Source organism: Pinus tabuliformis, chromosome 4_1 (assembly GCF_031772625.1).
Source record: "Pinus tabuliformis cultivar Carrire ecotype Pingquan chromosome 4_1, CPIR1, whole genome shotgun sequence".
In the NCBI taxonomy this organism is placed as follows: Eukaryota; Viridiplantae; Streptophyta; class Pinopsida; order Pinales; family Pinaceae; genus Pinus; species Pinus tabuliformis.
The window spans coordinates 708,486,847-708,503,602 of NC_142303.1; the positions used below are offsets into that span (position 1 = coordinate 708,486,847).

Sequence of the window (16,756 nt, forward strand, 5' to 3'; positions counted from 1 at the left end):
AGACCATCTTGAGGAGGTCGAATGCCTAGAATTGGATTGAAATGTCGAAGTTCAGAAGTGGTGTAAGGACTTCAATGCTTGATGTTGTGTACCTTGGTTGTGGATAGAGTTGATCTAGCCTTGCAAGATGTCCGAAGTCATTGAGTACCAAGATCAGATGTATGCCTTCGGTTTGATGACATTTAAGCCATGGGGCAAGTCTTGGGGCTATGATATAGACCGATGAGGCTTTATGTCTGGTTCCAAAAGTTGGGAAAAAAGACTTGAAGTTTCTTGGGATTTCCCTAGCGTTGTGTAACTTGGTATATTAATTCAATAGAGGGAGTTGGACAAACATGGGTAACAAATAAACAATTGATAATATAAATAAATAAAATAATAAATGAATATACTAACTTCGAGATGAAGCTCCTTAAAGAAGGGAAGTATATAATGTTTCATTTTAATAAATAATAATAATAATAAATGAAATAATAATATATAAATAAAGAAAATAACAAATATCAAAAAAATCTAATAATAAATAAAATATTCAGTAATGGAGAAAATATAATAATAAATAAAATAAAATAAAAATAACTTAAAGTTAGCATGATGAAACATGGATTGTGCACATGCAAACCGCTTTCCAATCCCCTTGCCATTTTTAGAATAGTTGGTTCTATTTAATGACAGAAAAGGAACGTGACAAGCATTCATTAATTCACTCATTCTTTGAGGAAAGGAATGTTGCAAGACAAATGACACTAGCAGTAGTAAGTTGATTAAGGGCTCGGGGGTAACAAATGCAAGAAATATTTACGGCTACATGAGGTTGGGTGGAGAGTCATCCCCAACACTTTGTTGTGCTTAGTAGTATCTGGATGGCATTACAACCTCGAATCACTAGTAATATCTATTTTTCATTCTTCTCCCTATTGATACGTTTTCTTTGCTAATCTATATTTTGAAAATTCTTTTCCAATTAGTAAAAAATTTGTATCGATAACATGGTTGATATATTTAATTTTTTAAATTTTATTTATGAGTCGTTACATATTCAAATTTTTGAAGCAATATGTCAACAAAAGTCATTGCCATTAGCATGCTAAGCCACCATTGTTATGATTTAGTTTCATTTTGGTCATAGAGTTTTTGTTGAACTTCGTCACACGCTCCCAAAAGAATCCTAGTGGGGATCCTACCACATAATCAAATATGGCCATAGTGGTCAACACTCCACAATCTTAGCTTGGCTCTTCACTGTCACATAGCAAGTATATATATTGACTCTCGACTTGGAGGCCATGACCTTCGGCCTATGATTATTTTCTACTTTAAATCTTGCCTCAACGTTGTTTGCAAAAAAAACCTTGTCTTTAGCTTACCACCATCTTGATAATGTTAATTAAATCACATCTCCATTGTCTCAGCATTACAATCACCATTATTTCGAACCACGTCTTGACATCTTCGAATTTCGCTGACTTGGCTTACTTGATAAGCAATATATGTCCATGTCTAACCCACCATCGCCTCGACTTCATTGAATGTGATCACAAGCCTTCAAGTCACCATTTGATAAACAATATATGTCTCACTTCTGTCACTATCTCAGAGAACCACATCTACCATCGTTACCAAACAAAACTTGCCCTGAGTGAAAAGATATTCAATCAACGTTCCAACATTAAACTGAGTCAAGGGTTGGCATATATATACAATTTGAGGTGGTCAATTGTTCACATGACCTGACATGTGATGATTTGTGTCCAAGACTTAACCATATCCTCATCCGCTGAATCTTATTCTTATGTGATGCCATATTTTGAAACATGTCCTTTAAATTTATGGGGAGTTTGATTTCAATGGTGGCATTCCTCCCATACAATCGTTCTGGAAACCCATACAATTTTTCTTCTCAAACGGTTGCTTCAATTTTTTGTTGATGGCACCGGTGCCCAGAGGGAATTCTGCTTAAGCTTCAGGGCCCTTCCGATCAAGGTACCATTCCGTCATTTTCCTTTCAATTTCTTCAATTAAGCACGCCCATTTCTATTTTATCAATTTCATGGAGATATGCATGCGGTGATATTGATTGTTTTTTTTTGTAGAGAGGGGTTGAGCAGGAGATCGAATCCCCGGAGCGAATAATTGCAGTTGAGGGTCGATCCCATTCATGGGGCCCTGGACGAAGAGATTGATGGATTGCATCATAAGGTTTCCTATCTCAAAAATATAGGCCATGCATCCCATAACCCCAATAAAGGGATCTTGTATTGAGCTTTGTACTGAAAATGTTCTGTAATTTTCGAAGGAGTTTGTGAAGGTAATATTTGCCTTTTTGTATATTTTCATCAACTTCCAGATAGCTCAGGAGATAGAGTCAGAGGCTAGGTTCCAGAATGGGTTTTTCAGCCAGCTGGTAAGAATGAATTCTCTCAATATTTCCTTTTCTTGAAAATGATGCTCAAACATATTAGAAGTGTAATCATATCACAAATAAATGATCACCCTCTAAGGAATTTAGGGAAAACTATGCAAGAAAAAGAATAAAAAGAGAGGACATCCTCATGCCCAAAATCTTAATCGGTCTGTCCGCAGGTTAACATATCAGAACAGAACTTACGCGACAGTAGTTTGATGCAATATTTATTTTCTTCCTTTTTATAAGTTATTTTGATAAACACGCCTCAGGGTCGAGGTTTCACCACATTACACAGACTTTCTTCTGCTCAGGTGCCATGCCTGATGGGTTTCTATTCTGCCATAGCTGCACAGGGCTTACACGGTCCCTTACCCCTTTTTGACATGCCATTCGGGTGGGGCAGACGAGATCAAGAAAGAAAACCCCAATGGATGGCTTATTTTTTACTTTTGGGTTACCAATTTTTTTGTTAAATCACATGTAAGATGGAATGCAGTGTACATTATTGTTTCAGTAATAGAAAATTGAGAGCATATTTTGTGACATTAAGAAAATAATGTTGGACTATATTCATGGTCTTAGAAATCGGTTTTTAATTATGATAGAAATGTTAAGGCAAACCTCGCTGTTGGATTACTGTGTCGACCAAAAGCATATCATTTGAGGCTTTTCAATTGAATTTGTGTTAAATGCAGTTTTTAAGCTGGAATTTTGCACTCACTAACTTATTTTTGTAGGGAAGAGAAGTCTCCCAAGAAAATCAGAACAAAACAGAGGTCTATTTCCAAATTTGTTTGAGAGTCAATAAATTACAAAACTGAGTATACTTTGAGTATATATTTTTGCTCAGGAAGGATTACTTGGAAGTTGGAGTATATAATTTTGACCAGGAAGGAATGATGTTAGAACACTTTTTTTGGATTATTTATGTAATGATTCCGTTTTTATTGTTTAAGCAATTGTCCTGTCTTTCATTATAAAAATAAATTGAAGGAAACGTGGAAATAGGAAAAGACAACAACAGGGGTGTATCTTAAGAATTTTCATGTGAAACTGCTGATCAATATGATGTGAGAAGCTGGTAAGGTATTAATTCTTGGTTTAGGTCTTAAATACTGTCGGGGTTGTGAGTTTTTTCATGGTCCATTTAAATCAACTGGGTTTCACATAGATTTAATAGTGACGAGAAAACCGATGGAGGAGCTCAGGATCAATCAGGATGCTACTATTGTTATCCTGCCACCCCATATAGGGCTCAAAGATCGGGGCATGACGTTTTCCACAGCTCTACAATAAAATAAAATGAGGAATAAATTGCTGCTACTATTTTTTTCATTATGATAGAAATGTGAAGGCAAACCTCGCTGTTGGATTACTGCTTCGACCAAAAGCATATCATTTGAGGCTTTTCAATTGAATTTGTGTGAAATGCAGATTCTAGGCTGTAATTTTTCATTCACTAACTTATTTTTGTAGGGAAGAGAAATCTCTCAAAAAAATCAGAACAAAACAGAGATAATAAATTACAAAATTGAGTATACTTTGAGTATATATTTTTGACCAGGAAGGATTGATGTCGGAACCCTTTTTTTGGATCATTTATGTAATGCTTCCGTTTTTATTGTTTAAGCAATTTTCATGTCTTTCATTATAAAAAGAAATTGAAGGAAACCTGGCAATAGGAAAATACCACAACAGGGGTGTATCTTAAGAATTTTCATGTGAAACTATTGATCAATATGATGTGAGAAACTGGTAAGGTATTAATTCTTGGTTTAGGTCTTAAATACTGTCAGGGTTTTGAGTTTTTTCATGATCCATTTAAATCAAGGATTAGGTTTCAGCGTTGGCATTCTAAATCTTTTTCAACATTTTCTTTCATGCATTGAACATCCATTTCCAGATGTTGTTTAGTGTTGAAATCAATAATTCTTACAACAATTGGAAATAAATCTCTGTTTTGTTCTGATTTTTTTGAGAGACTTCTCTTTCCTACAAAAATAAGTTAAGTTAGTGAATGCAAAATTCCAACCTAGAATCTTCATTTCACACAAATTCAATTGAAAAGCCTCAAATGAGATGCTTCACACAAATTCAATTGAAAAGCCTCAAATGAGATGCTTTTGGTCGAGGTTTGCCTTCACATTTCTATCATAATGAAAGAAAAACAGCAGCAACAATTTATTCCTGATTTTATTTTATTGTAGAGCTATGGAAAACGCCATGCCCCGATCTTTGAGCCCTATATGGGGCGGCAGGATGACGATAGTAGCGATAGTAGCATCATGATCGATCCTGATCTCCTCCATCGGTTTTCTCGTCATTTCAGTTTGTAAATTAGAAACAATGAGATCTATTTTAAATTATAGCAGTAAATCAATTTTATCTTATTGATGAATTCTCAATCCATGAGACAACTGCAGTTGAAATTAACTCACTAACACGTTGATGATGTAATTGATACAAGTTTGTGATTTTTTATTCTTGATAGCTTCAACAAGCTGTTAGTTTAAGTCAGATCGAAAGGATTCTTTCCTCTCACCTATAACCAAAATATAGGAAAATGTTAGGTCATTTACAACATTTTCACATATAATTAAAATACAGGAAAAGTTCTAGGCCATTTACAGCATTGCACAGGTATATTCTATTGAATGGTTGCTTCTTGTTCTTTTGGGTATTTGTTATTAATTTTGAGTCTCTAATTTGTGTAGCTTATTTTTAAAAGTTGCCTTTGTTATCTGATTATGTAATGACATGGTTGTCACAGGAAATGACAATGATTAAATCTCAAGCTGGAGTTAAGAACAACGTGAAAAGATTAAACAAAAATATAATACAGAAGGGTTCTAATCATGTAATGCATGTAATTATCTTTGGTTTGTTATGCTTCTTCATTGTATATCTGTTATCCAAGGTGTGGAGAAGATGAGCAATTGGATTAAAAGTGACAATAATTCGAGATTGAGGGTCGTTTCACCTATTCTCGCAGTTTTAGCACAGACCCAATCTGGGTTGTTGGAGAGGAGAAGGTAGGTTGTGCTTACTTACCCATTTTCTTGTTTACAGTGCATTTTACGTAAAGAACTCCTTTGACTATTTTCAGTGTTTCATTCCCATGCTCTAGATCTCTGGTATTCTATATACTCCAAATTTAGGAAAAGCGAAGAACATGTGCTTTGACAACATAGTTACTAGTTTTGAAAGGTTCCGTAGGCTTAGGAGGTTCCCATTTGGAAAAACTTTAGAAGGTTAGGGAATATGAAACCTATATAATTATAATCATTAAATTTTTTTTGTCACAAACATTTGGTTCATTATTTCATTATCTTTGACCTTTTACTCCTGAAATCAACAGACTCTCCAACATATTAAGCATGAAATTCCTATAGAAGATTTTTGAAGTTTGAGAAAATAGCTCATTTTCCATTGAAGCTAGGGTCATGGATTCTAACTAACTTGAAGAAACCAAGTCTCTGATTCTAAGACAATCTCTCTTAATCACTTTATTTTGCCCCTCTAGATCGTATTGAAATTCCCTCTTTAATTTCATGTCAAATAGCGAACCTATTAAAGAAGTGAATTCCCTCTGCTTGGTTCACGATCAATTCTTTCGCATTCAACTAAGGGAGGAGGTGAGAAAAATCCCTTTAATCGTAATGGAAAATCCATTACACAGGCTAGCCCTAAGGCTTATGGAGAATAGCTTATGGAGAATACAACACGCATGTTGACTTGGAACCTAGGAACAATGGTTTAGTGACTTTCTCTTCCTCACATCAATGCAAATTTTATGTTTGCTGAGTTGCCTATCAAAATTTTTAATTTGAGAGTTATCAATAATTTGAGTTTATCAATAAAGACACAAATTCCAACTTGCAGTACACTGGATTCAACAAACCCAGTGTCGTGTACCAATTGTGTCAACACGGGCAAAGAAGTCATTTTCAGGACTCAAAAGTTGAATAAAGGACTCTACCAGATGCAATATCACTAATTCTCGCACAAGGTGTTAGCTTGGATATTAGAGGCATTGACGTAAGAAACTGGGTTTCACATGGATTTAATAGTGATGAGAAAATCGATGGAGGAGCTCAAGATCGATCAGGATGCTACTATCGTCATCCTGTCACCCTATATAGGCTCAAAGATCGGGGCATGTAGTTTTCCACAACTCTACAATAAAATAAATCTAGGAATAAATTGCTCCTGGTATTTTTTTTTTTCATTATGATAGAAATGTGAAGGCAAACCTCATTGTTGGATTACTGCGTTGACCAAAAGCATATCATTTGAGGCTTTTCAATTGAATGTGTGAAATGCAGATTCTAAGTTGGAATTTTGCATTCACTAACTTATTTTCGTAGGGAAGAGAAGTCTCTCAAAAAAACAAAACAAAACAGAGATCTATTTCCAAATTTTGTCTGAGAGTCAATAAATTACAAAAGTGAGTGTACTGTGAGTATATATTTTTTGACCAAGAAGGATTGATGTCACAACCTTTTTTTTGTATTATTTATGTAATGATTCCGTTTTTATTGCTTAAGCAATTGTCCTATTTTTCATTATAAATAGAAATTGAAGGAAACCTGCAAATAGGAAAAGGCCACAACAGGGGTGTATCTTAAGAATTTTCATGTGAAAGTGCTGATCAATATGACGTGAGAAGTTGGTAAGGCGTTAATTCTTGGTTTAGGTATTAAATACTGTCGGGGTTGTGAGTTTTTTCATGGTCCATTTAAATCAAGGATTAGGTTTCAGCGTTGACATTCTAAATCTTTTGTAGCATTTTCTTTCATGCATTGAACGTCCATTTCTGGATGCTGTTTAGTGTTGAAATAAATAATTCTTACAACGTTTGTGTTTAGAAATTAGAAACAATGAAATCTATTTTAAATTGCAGAAGTAAATCAATTTTATCTCATTGATGAATTCTCAATCCATGAGACAACTGCAGTTGAAATTAACTCACTAACATGTTGATGATGTAATTGATACAGGTTTGTGATTTTTTATTCTTGATAGCTTCAACAAGCTGTTAGTTTAAGTCAGATCGAAAGGATTCTTTGCTCTCACCTATAACCAAAATATAGGAAAATGCTAGGTCATTTACAACATTTTCACATATAATCAAAATACAGGAAAAGTTCTAGGCCATTTACAACATTGCACAATTATATTCTACTGAATGGTTGCTTCTTGTTCTTTTGGGTATTTGTTATTAATTTGCGTCTCTAATTTGTGTAGCTTATTTTTAAAAGTTGCCTTCGTTATCTGATTATGTAATGACATGGTTTTCGCAGGAAATGACAATGATCAAAGCTCAAGCTGGAGTTAAGAACAACATGAAAAGATTAAACATAAATATAATACAGAAGGGTTCTAATCATGTAATGCATGTGATTATCTTTGGTTTGTTATGCTTCTTCATTGTATATCTAATCATGTAATGCATGTGATTATCTTTGGTTTGTTATGCTTCTTCATTGTATATCTATTATCCAAGTTGTCGAGAAGATGAGCAATTGGATTAAAAGTGACAATAAACTACTTTTTCTTGGGTTGAAAATGAATGGCTCAAGGTTCCGTTTATATATGAAAGATAAAGATCCTCCTTTGAAATTTGGATAAGAAAAATCATTTTCAGTGTAGAGTTGGGAAAGGAAGATAAGTTGATTTTGATCTATCATAAACATAGCACAAGGGACTAGAGGTTCTTATAGGTTTTTGTCTATAAAAAATTGCGTACTCTGTTTTAAATGAGTTCTATGCATTATTATACCAAGTTATAATTACTGTAACCGAACTTGTTTTGGAGTGTCCAAAATTACAAACCAGACCAGAACCTGTTGAAAACTAGTTGAATAAAAAACACAATGTTTAATTTTAAATGAAAATTTAAGTATTCATGTACATCAATGTATATATCATGTAAGGGTGAAAATAGCTAATGGCATTGACATGTAAGTTCAGAAACAAAGTTTTGAAAATACACAAACATCAAGACTATAAGTTTAGATACAGACAAAGTTTTGAAAACACACGAAACATCAAGACTACAAATGGCCTTTAGAATTCAAAAATAATTGTACTACAAATAAGGCACTACATGTCCTCATTTAGAGTTAAAAAATAGTTGTATTACAAACAATTCACTTCATGTCTTCATGATCATCCCCTATATCAAGATGCTCTCTTTGAATGGGTATCATCAACCTTTGACTTGATGGTTTGGAACCTGTGGTGGTAAAAGTGATTGCAAATCCATCGAGTTAAATTCATTCTCTACTAATGTTGCATGGATGACTTTCCATCATCCCCTCCAAGGAGGGATCAATATCCTCTAAGATTATGGGATTTGAGTCTGGTGTGGTGTCCAGCAACCCGTTGCACCTCAATCAAGGGTTATATTGCATAAAGACTAAAGCATTCAATTGTTGTTTTTCCAACTGGCTTTTGTTTTTCATTTATATGTTCTTAAACATTATAAATGTGCTGACACCCAATAACATTCACAAATACTTAATGAAAAGAATGTGAAGAGTGTGGGGAAAATAGGCGGTTAGGTAGGGATCTAAATAGAGCTATGTTATTGTTGAAAAGGGGCCTAGATCCTTCTTTTTTGGTGTTTTTCATGGGTCATGGACGTGTGGTTGGGGTCGTATGGTGTATTGGTTTGTAATTTTACTGGTCCAAAACTAATTTGGAGGGCAAGTCCCGACAAAAATTGTTTAAAACTGGTTCGTTTCGAACTGGACCGGTTTATGATAATGATATATTGGAAAATATTTATTGTTTTAAGGAGAGTTTTAAACACATTAACAAGTTTGGGAGAGGAGGATTAATCTTGGTAATCAGTAAGTGAATTCACAGTTAGTTGTCTAGAACATTAACTCTTTTCTGCATAAGTAGGGGTTCCCTACGAAAGAACTTGCATTTAAATGAGAAAACGGGCTTTGTGGGACAAGATTGGAAAAGTTATTTTAAGAGAAATTTGTGGTGATCAAGTTTGTCATTTTCATAAATTTAGTGGAAATGCTCTCGTTGAAGTGATTTCTCAATAGTTTTAGAGAGTAGAGATTGCTTATGATGGTGATTTCCATTGTGATGGGACTGTTGAATTCATTTTGGATAAATCAAAATTTTTAAGATAAATATTGTTACCAATTTCCTTGGAATCATACTAGACAACCTATTTGTTCTAATATTGATATATGTCAGGGCATTGAAATTTCTTATCTCCCTAGGAATCTTACCATAAAGGCTATTATTGCTAAAATTGATGTTTTAGAGAACTCAAGTTGCTTATCTCCCAAGGAATCATACCAGAAAGGTTACTAGACAACTTGTTTGCATTGAAATCAATGTATGTCACAAAATTGAAGTTGCTTATCTTCCTAGGAATCATACTAGAAAGGTTGTTCTTATTCAAATTGATATGCTCAATTTTACGAGACATGTTATATCTGAGGGAATATTACCATACAACTTACTTGCGCTGAGATTAATGTATACCAGAGCACTAGTAGACACCGGGCTATTAATATCATGGTAATGTACAATGATGCTTTTCTAGTTTATGCCTTAGGGCGTTTCCTTTACAACATTTGGTGCAATTGCTAGTTAAAATAAAAACAAAATAAAATAGCCAATTTGCTGTTTTTGAACTTTAGGGTTTGATAACCCATGGATTTGCAATAGTATTTAATGAAAACTATAGTGGAAAAGAAGCATAAGAGAGCATTGATAACATAGTTCCAGTGCGATGTTGCATAAAAAAAATATGGCCATACCACTCTTCCATTTAGGGTTCATGGCCATGCCACTCTTTGATTTAGGGTTCAGAATTGCGCAAGTACGTAGTCCACAGGAATCTTAGCAGTCAACGAGGAAACCTTGGGCTGTAGGGTTCTGATCTGAGCAGAAATCCTGGAGTTAAAAAAACCCTTGCTTCTGATACTATGTCAGTAGAGCTATAGGGTTTTGATTTGGCAGAGCTATAGGGTTTTGATTTCGCAGACGCAGAGCTGTAGTGCTTTCATCTGAGCGGGAATCTTCTCAATAAGTCCACAGTGCAAAGGACATCGCTAAACCATAAAAAATTCCAAGAAAAGCCCCAACTGCAACTTTGTAGCTCTCATCATCGAAAGAGGTACGTCCCTAGGATGACTATTGAACGGTTGTTTGAAGGGGGACTATTGAAAGGGTTTTTGAGATTGGCCTAATTTTTCTTATAACGTTTGGGCTTAACCATAGCTTCGGCTGATTCCTGCTCGGAGAAGCGGGAGCCTTCGCCAATACACTTTTTTTTGGAAATGGGTTGGTGCCATTGTCGCCATGAAGCTCATCAGGTAATCAGTTTTTCCTTTCAAATCTTCCATGTTTTTAAAGTTCCAAACATGGAAAACATCCCCAAAAAATTGAATTTGCGTAGTCTAGACTGCATATAACAGGGGCTTTGAAGAATGTGCTGAAGTTGAAGAAACTCAGCCTCATTCATGGATCAACTAAATATAAGTTCAAGTTCACATTAGTCCCCATGAATGTTGTCTCATAATTGTGTTAGATAGCTGCAAAATCAGTTCCAAACCTCAGATCCAGGCTTCAGAATATGCCTCAGCCACAGCCAAATTATACCATGAAGAATTGCAACAAAATTTCTCAGAAATTCCCATTCCACAGGGGTCGAGTTAGCTCAACATTCTAGCCACAAAAAGTAGTCAAAATACACAAATTGCGTCCAAGAATTTTGCCTACGGTATCAGTGATTAAGCTCAGAATTACCCTCCGAATATGCCTCAGGAGATGTGCCACAGGGAGGCCGAAATAGGACCTCAGGGCCTATGCGTCTGTTACAGGAGTATAGCCTTAGATCTGTGCGAATATGCCCACGAAGTGCCTCGGAGAATACACTCAGATCTGCCTCAGAAAAGGCGGAATGGCCTCAGAAGGTGCTCAATACCCCAACGAAGAACCATAAACAAAAGATACACATTAAGCCCAAAAACCTTCTTCAATCCTGACCTCCTCTTCAGATCTGCCTCAGAAAAGGCGGAATGGCCTCAGAAGGTGCTCAATACCCCAACGAAGAACCATAAACAAAAGATATACACATTAAGCCCAAAAACCTTCTTCAATCCTGACCTCCTCTTTAGCTTGGCGTGACTACACAAGGGCGCACACAACCGAAGAGATGTATCAATTAAGTGCATACAAGATGGTTTAATTGGAGGGCAGACGAGCCCTATTTATAGAGGCTGAAGAGCTTTCTAGAGAGGCAAGCTGACCAGTTCAAGAGGTTATGGAGTCGACCCTCCATAACTGATTTGAATTTTAAATTAAATTGATTTTGGAGACAAAAATCAATTTCCATTTAGGCCGATTTTAGGAGATAGAAAATGTTATTTTAATTTGATATTTGGTGCTGATTTGGGGCTCATAAATCCTTATAGATGGACAAGTAAATCTACACAGACAATAATAAACAACATTATTTCAACATTGCCCAATCACCAAGCTGACTTTCAATATCTATTTGGGGCTCCTTGACCACACATTTGGGGCACAAACTTTGATCTGGCATATCTCCTCAACCGTGAGGAGTTATAAGGTGTGGCACCTACCGATAGAAGCAGCAAGATGAGGACCATCAAATGAAGATGATCATGAGCCAAAAAACCTTGATCTTCCTTGTCATTTTGTCATTGAAAGCAGGTTTTTTCTGCTGCTGCTTGGGTTGGCATCAATGACGACCAATTTTCAACACATTTTATGTAATACTTTGCTGATTATTATTTGTGAACTATGTATTTTTTTACCATAATGGCATCATGCATTCCACATTGTTAGATTAAACATAGAAAATAGTTCACTCGTTTGATGTCTCTTTGTAATGTATCTCTTGAAGTTTTATAAGAATTATAGAATGCTATATGTAGAATGAAGTTTTTTGATGAAGCTCACTGTTTGCAACAGTTTACATTTGAGATCATTTGACAGAGAATAATGAAAAAATAGATTAATTAAAGGCTATGCATGTACCATTAAAAAATGAGGCAGAAATTTCTAGTTCTAAAAAACAATCTTTTCACATGCAGATAAGAGTCAGATTTGGAGGTATTATGTTTGGATTTCAAGGTTGAAGCAAAAGTTTGGATTATTTCATCAAATAAAATGGCACGTTCACAAAATTAGCCTATCAAGAGTCTTAACAAAGGGCCGGTGGAAAACGCTTTGTGGTATGTGTGATCATCCTTCTTTATGGTTATATTTTCAAAGACATGTTAAATTTAGTTATGTTTTGAAATTTAACTTGATATATTGGTATCGACCAGATGGTTTCTTCGATTCATTTGCAAATGTGACTGGGAATATAGATGAAGACAACTTTATTATTCACATAGTTATTCTTAATTTCAACATTGGGTCAATCAAAGTAGGTGTCATATAAGGGCTAGGAAGTAAACGACAAGTTCAGAGCTGGATCATTCAATAAATATCCATTGAATGCATGCCTTGGAGGTGAGATGTGGTGTCTTTATATAGTTTTGGAGGACACCATATGAGAGCTAGCTGACTTGATAAATTTCTAGGAGGGAAGGCCAATAAATTCAAATTGGAATTTGAATTTTAGAATGGAGCCAAAACATTGGTCCAAAAATTAAAATCATTTAATGTAATTAGTTCTCCAATCATGATTGAAAATTATTCTAGGCCCATGAATAATTCCTTCAATAATTAATCCTTTAATTATGATAAATTTCTGCTAAGCCCATGAACAAATGATAAGTTGCCATGTCACCCATTTCTTGGGGTTTTTGACCACGAGGTGGGTGCTTCATATTCAAACAAAGATATCTCTCAAACCGTGAGGGCTCTTGTGGCGTGGCATATACCTCTGGAATCGGCTCGACGAGGAGCATCCAATGATGGTGATCTTAGGAGCAATCCGACTAATCTTTGTCCTCAAAAAGTGAAACAAGTGTGGGGATTTTGTTAATTTGGCAGCTTGGGGACAAATTCCCTCTTTTGGACAGCCTTCCTCATCTAGAGAAGACCCTCTTTGTCCTTGGAAGAATTTAATTTGGTCAAGGAAAAATATATTTTTAATGTGAAAACCCACACATGCACAAAATTATAGGTCAGCTTTAAAGACAAATTGGGTCTCCAAAGAAGCATATAAATAGTAAATACAAGTCAAGGCACCATCATTTGGACACACATTACTCACACATCTTCTTCTATTGGAGGCTTGTACAAGTCTGAAATTGCAGGTCTTCATTCACATGTGTGAGGAGGAGAGAGAATTTCAGGAGGGCTGAAAATCTGTCTTTGACTAGCGATGACTTTTTGATGTTTGGGCTTACTTTGACTTGGTTTGACTTCTGATTTGGATTTGTTCTTGGAGGCTGCATTATTTGGCACAAATATCGAGGATTTTTGGGCAGGATGACTTCCTTTGACCGTAGATTTTCTCTCTGTAGACCAGGTTTGACTGAGTTGTTTGGGGTTGCTTTGACTTGATTTTGACCAACAAAGGAGACCAAATATTTTGACCTTTGAATGAGCTCTTTTGGAGAAGTTTGATCACTGATTTCAGGACTGGTTAGGGCATCTTTGACTGCTGTTGATTGCTGTTGACTTTGACTAGATTTGACAGTTTGACCAGATTTGACTTTTGGGATCATCTCTTGGATTTTGGATATTGGTTTGTTGGAAAGTCAAAGCTGTTGACCTTTGATTCTTGGTTGGTGAATTGGATCATTGTAATCTCTCTGTCGAACATTTTATGACAATCTAATAAGAAGAAGAATTTGAAAGGGTTTTCCCCCTTGTGGGGTTTTCCCATGGTCTTTGACCAAATCTTGTGTCTCCTATTGGTCTTGATTTTCCTCTGTTGTACATTGTATTTATTGTTGTATCTACAATTGCTATTTGTAACTAGAAGATTGAAATTGATTTGAAAGTAATTGCTAATTGAAGAAAAGAATGGGTAAAGTGATTGTAACAACGTAGAACAGTAGAAAATTGACAACTTCTAGGGTTTTCTAGGGCTTCTTCCTTTGGAGCTTTCAACAGATGTAACCCATACAAATATTAAGAGCGTTCAATAACCGATGTTGACATTAGTGACAACACCATTCAACAACTTCGCCTAAAAATTCCTGGATTTGCTTCAAACAAACATCTTCTGTTGGGACCATTTTGATAGTTTCTTTATTTTGCTACACCACCCCATGCACCTATTTCACCTTTACTCGTCGTGCAATTGACTGGATCGTTAGGTTACCCAACAGTTCTCCATGCAAAGTGCCCAAGTCTATGCTTTTTCTTATGAAACCTGCACTACCATAGAAACACTCCATCTCCCTTCCCAGATCTGAGTTACCAGAAGTGACCTTCGCATCCTATAAGGAATTAAGTGGATCTTTAACTATAGAGTGTGGTAGTGAATTAGGGTTGCGGGGGAGCCCCCCCCCCCCCCTCGCTCCCAATTTGTGCTCTGGGCGAGAGCGGCTTCGGAGTGCGATCCTTGAAAAAAAACGATCCCTGCCTTAATCGAAGCGTTTTTGGGAGCATTCAATCTGGAACAAGGCTCCTGGTCAGCAGAAAAAAAGGGCTGCGACCGAGAGGGAGGGTGATGTCGGCGGTGGAGAGGAGAGAGGGAAAGGGAGGGAAAGGGGAGAGGAGAGAGGAAAGGGAGGGAAAGGGGAGGGGGAAAAATAAATAGACCCTCTCCCCTCCCATTATTCACTTCATCCATTGAGAGCTTGAGCAAGAGAGTTTGGAGCAAGAGAGAGTTTGAAGCTTGGAGAGAGGTGCTTGGTGAGAGAGGAGCTTGGTGAGGGGAGATTGAGGAGCTTGGGATTGAAGGCCAAAGAGGTAGGACACTCTAATCTAGCAATTTTTATTTTTTTATTTTTATTTTTATTTTTTTTATTTTTATATTTTTATTATTATTATTTTTTTTAAATTTTATTTTATTTTTATTTTTATGTTCATTGCTAAATAAATAAATAATTTTTTTTCTCTATTTTCCATTCCCATTCCTCCATTTTTTTGCATATTCAAAACTTCAAATTTCAAACATCATGGTTATATGGCTTGGCATTTTCTTCTTCTTGGTTCATTTTTTGGTTATTATGGTGTTGGAGAGTAGAATGAGGAGGGTTGAGCATGAAGAAGAGGATGAAGAAGTGGGTTATAGTGGATTTGATGAAAACCCCGAAGAGGAGTACCTTGGTGAGGAGGAAGAGAGTGAACATGATTCAACCCAAAAAACTAAACAAGACCAAACCCCATTGTGGAAATATGTTTCTAGGCATGAAGTAGGGAAAGGGGGTGGAACCACTAAATTTGACTATCCCCATTGCAACAAAGCTTACACAGGGTCATACACTCGTGCCAGAAGGCACCTCTGTGGGAAAAGGGCATGGGATGAAGATAAACCAATAGGAATCAAAACTTGTACAAGTGTGTCAGCAATAGATATAGCCAAATACATAAGGGAAGAGGAGGAAGTCCAATACAAATCTAAAAACTCAAAGGGTTTCTTTGAACCTAGCTCACAATCACATCAACATGCACAAAGAACTTCTTCAGCATCCTCCCATAGCAGTGGATATGGAGGCACAGGGTCACCAAACATCTCTGTAAGGCGTAGAACCATATCAAATTTCCTTGATGAAGGGTGTAGGAATGATGTGGATTCAAAAGTTTACCGGTTTCTTTATGCATGTGGGATACCATTCAATGTTCTTTGCTCACCTTATTGGCATGAAATGGTTTCTGCCATAAATGATGCCCCTAAAGGATACAAGAGCCCTAGGTATGACAAGGCTAGAACCGTTGGACATGATCATGAAAAAACAAAAATATCACGTTCTTTGAGTAGAATGACAAATTCTTGGACTGAGTATGGGGTGTCCATTCTATCTGATGGATGGACAAATGTAAAGGCAAGCCAGTGATAAGTGTTCTTGCTGTGTCTGTTAGTGGTGCCATCTTTATTTCAGCATGTGATTACTCAGACAAGTTCAAGACTGGCATCAACATTGCAAAACCATCACTTGAAACAATTGTACGCGTTGGGCCATACATTGTCATCTAAGCCATCACTGATAATGCTGCTAATTGTAAGGCAACATGAGCAATTAATGAGTATAAATGCCCCAACATATTTTGGTCTGGGTGTTTGGTTCACACTTTGGTGATCAATTATGATAAATGTTATATATTGAATTTTGAAAGCTTGAAACTTTAAGATTGATGAATCATGAGACTGAATATGTTGCATGTTACTAACTTGTGGACGTGGTTGTTAAAGATTATAACTTCTAGATGATTGTT

The 16,756-nt window shown here is 36.0% G+C and overlaps 1 long non-coding RNA gene across 1 annotated transcript; it reads left to right on the forward strand.

Annotated features, from left to right (window-relative positions):
- Positions 1-1,714: 1,714 nt before the first annotated feature.
- Positions 1,715-12,625, forward strand: LOC149178108 (uncharacterized). Its single transcript, XR_016258825.1, has 4 exons — positions 1,715-1,983; positions 2,094-2,199; positions 2,348-2,404; positions 12,505-12,625. It is a non-coding gene; the product is annotated as an uncharacterized LOC149178108 (long non-coding RNA).
- Positions 12,626-16,756: the final 4,131 nt, after the last annotated feature.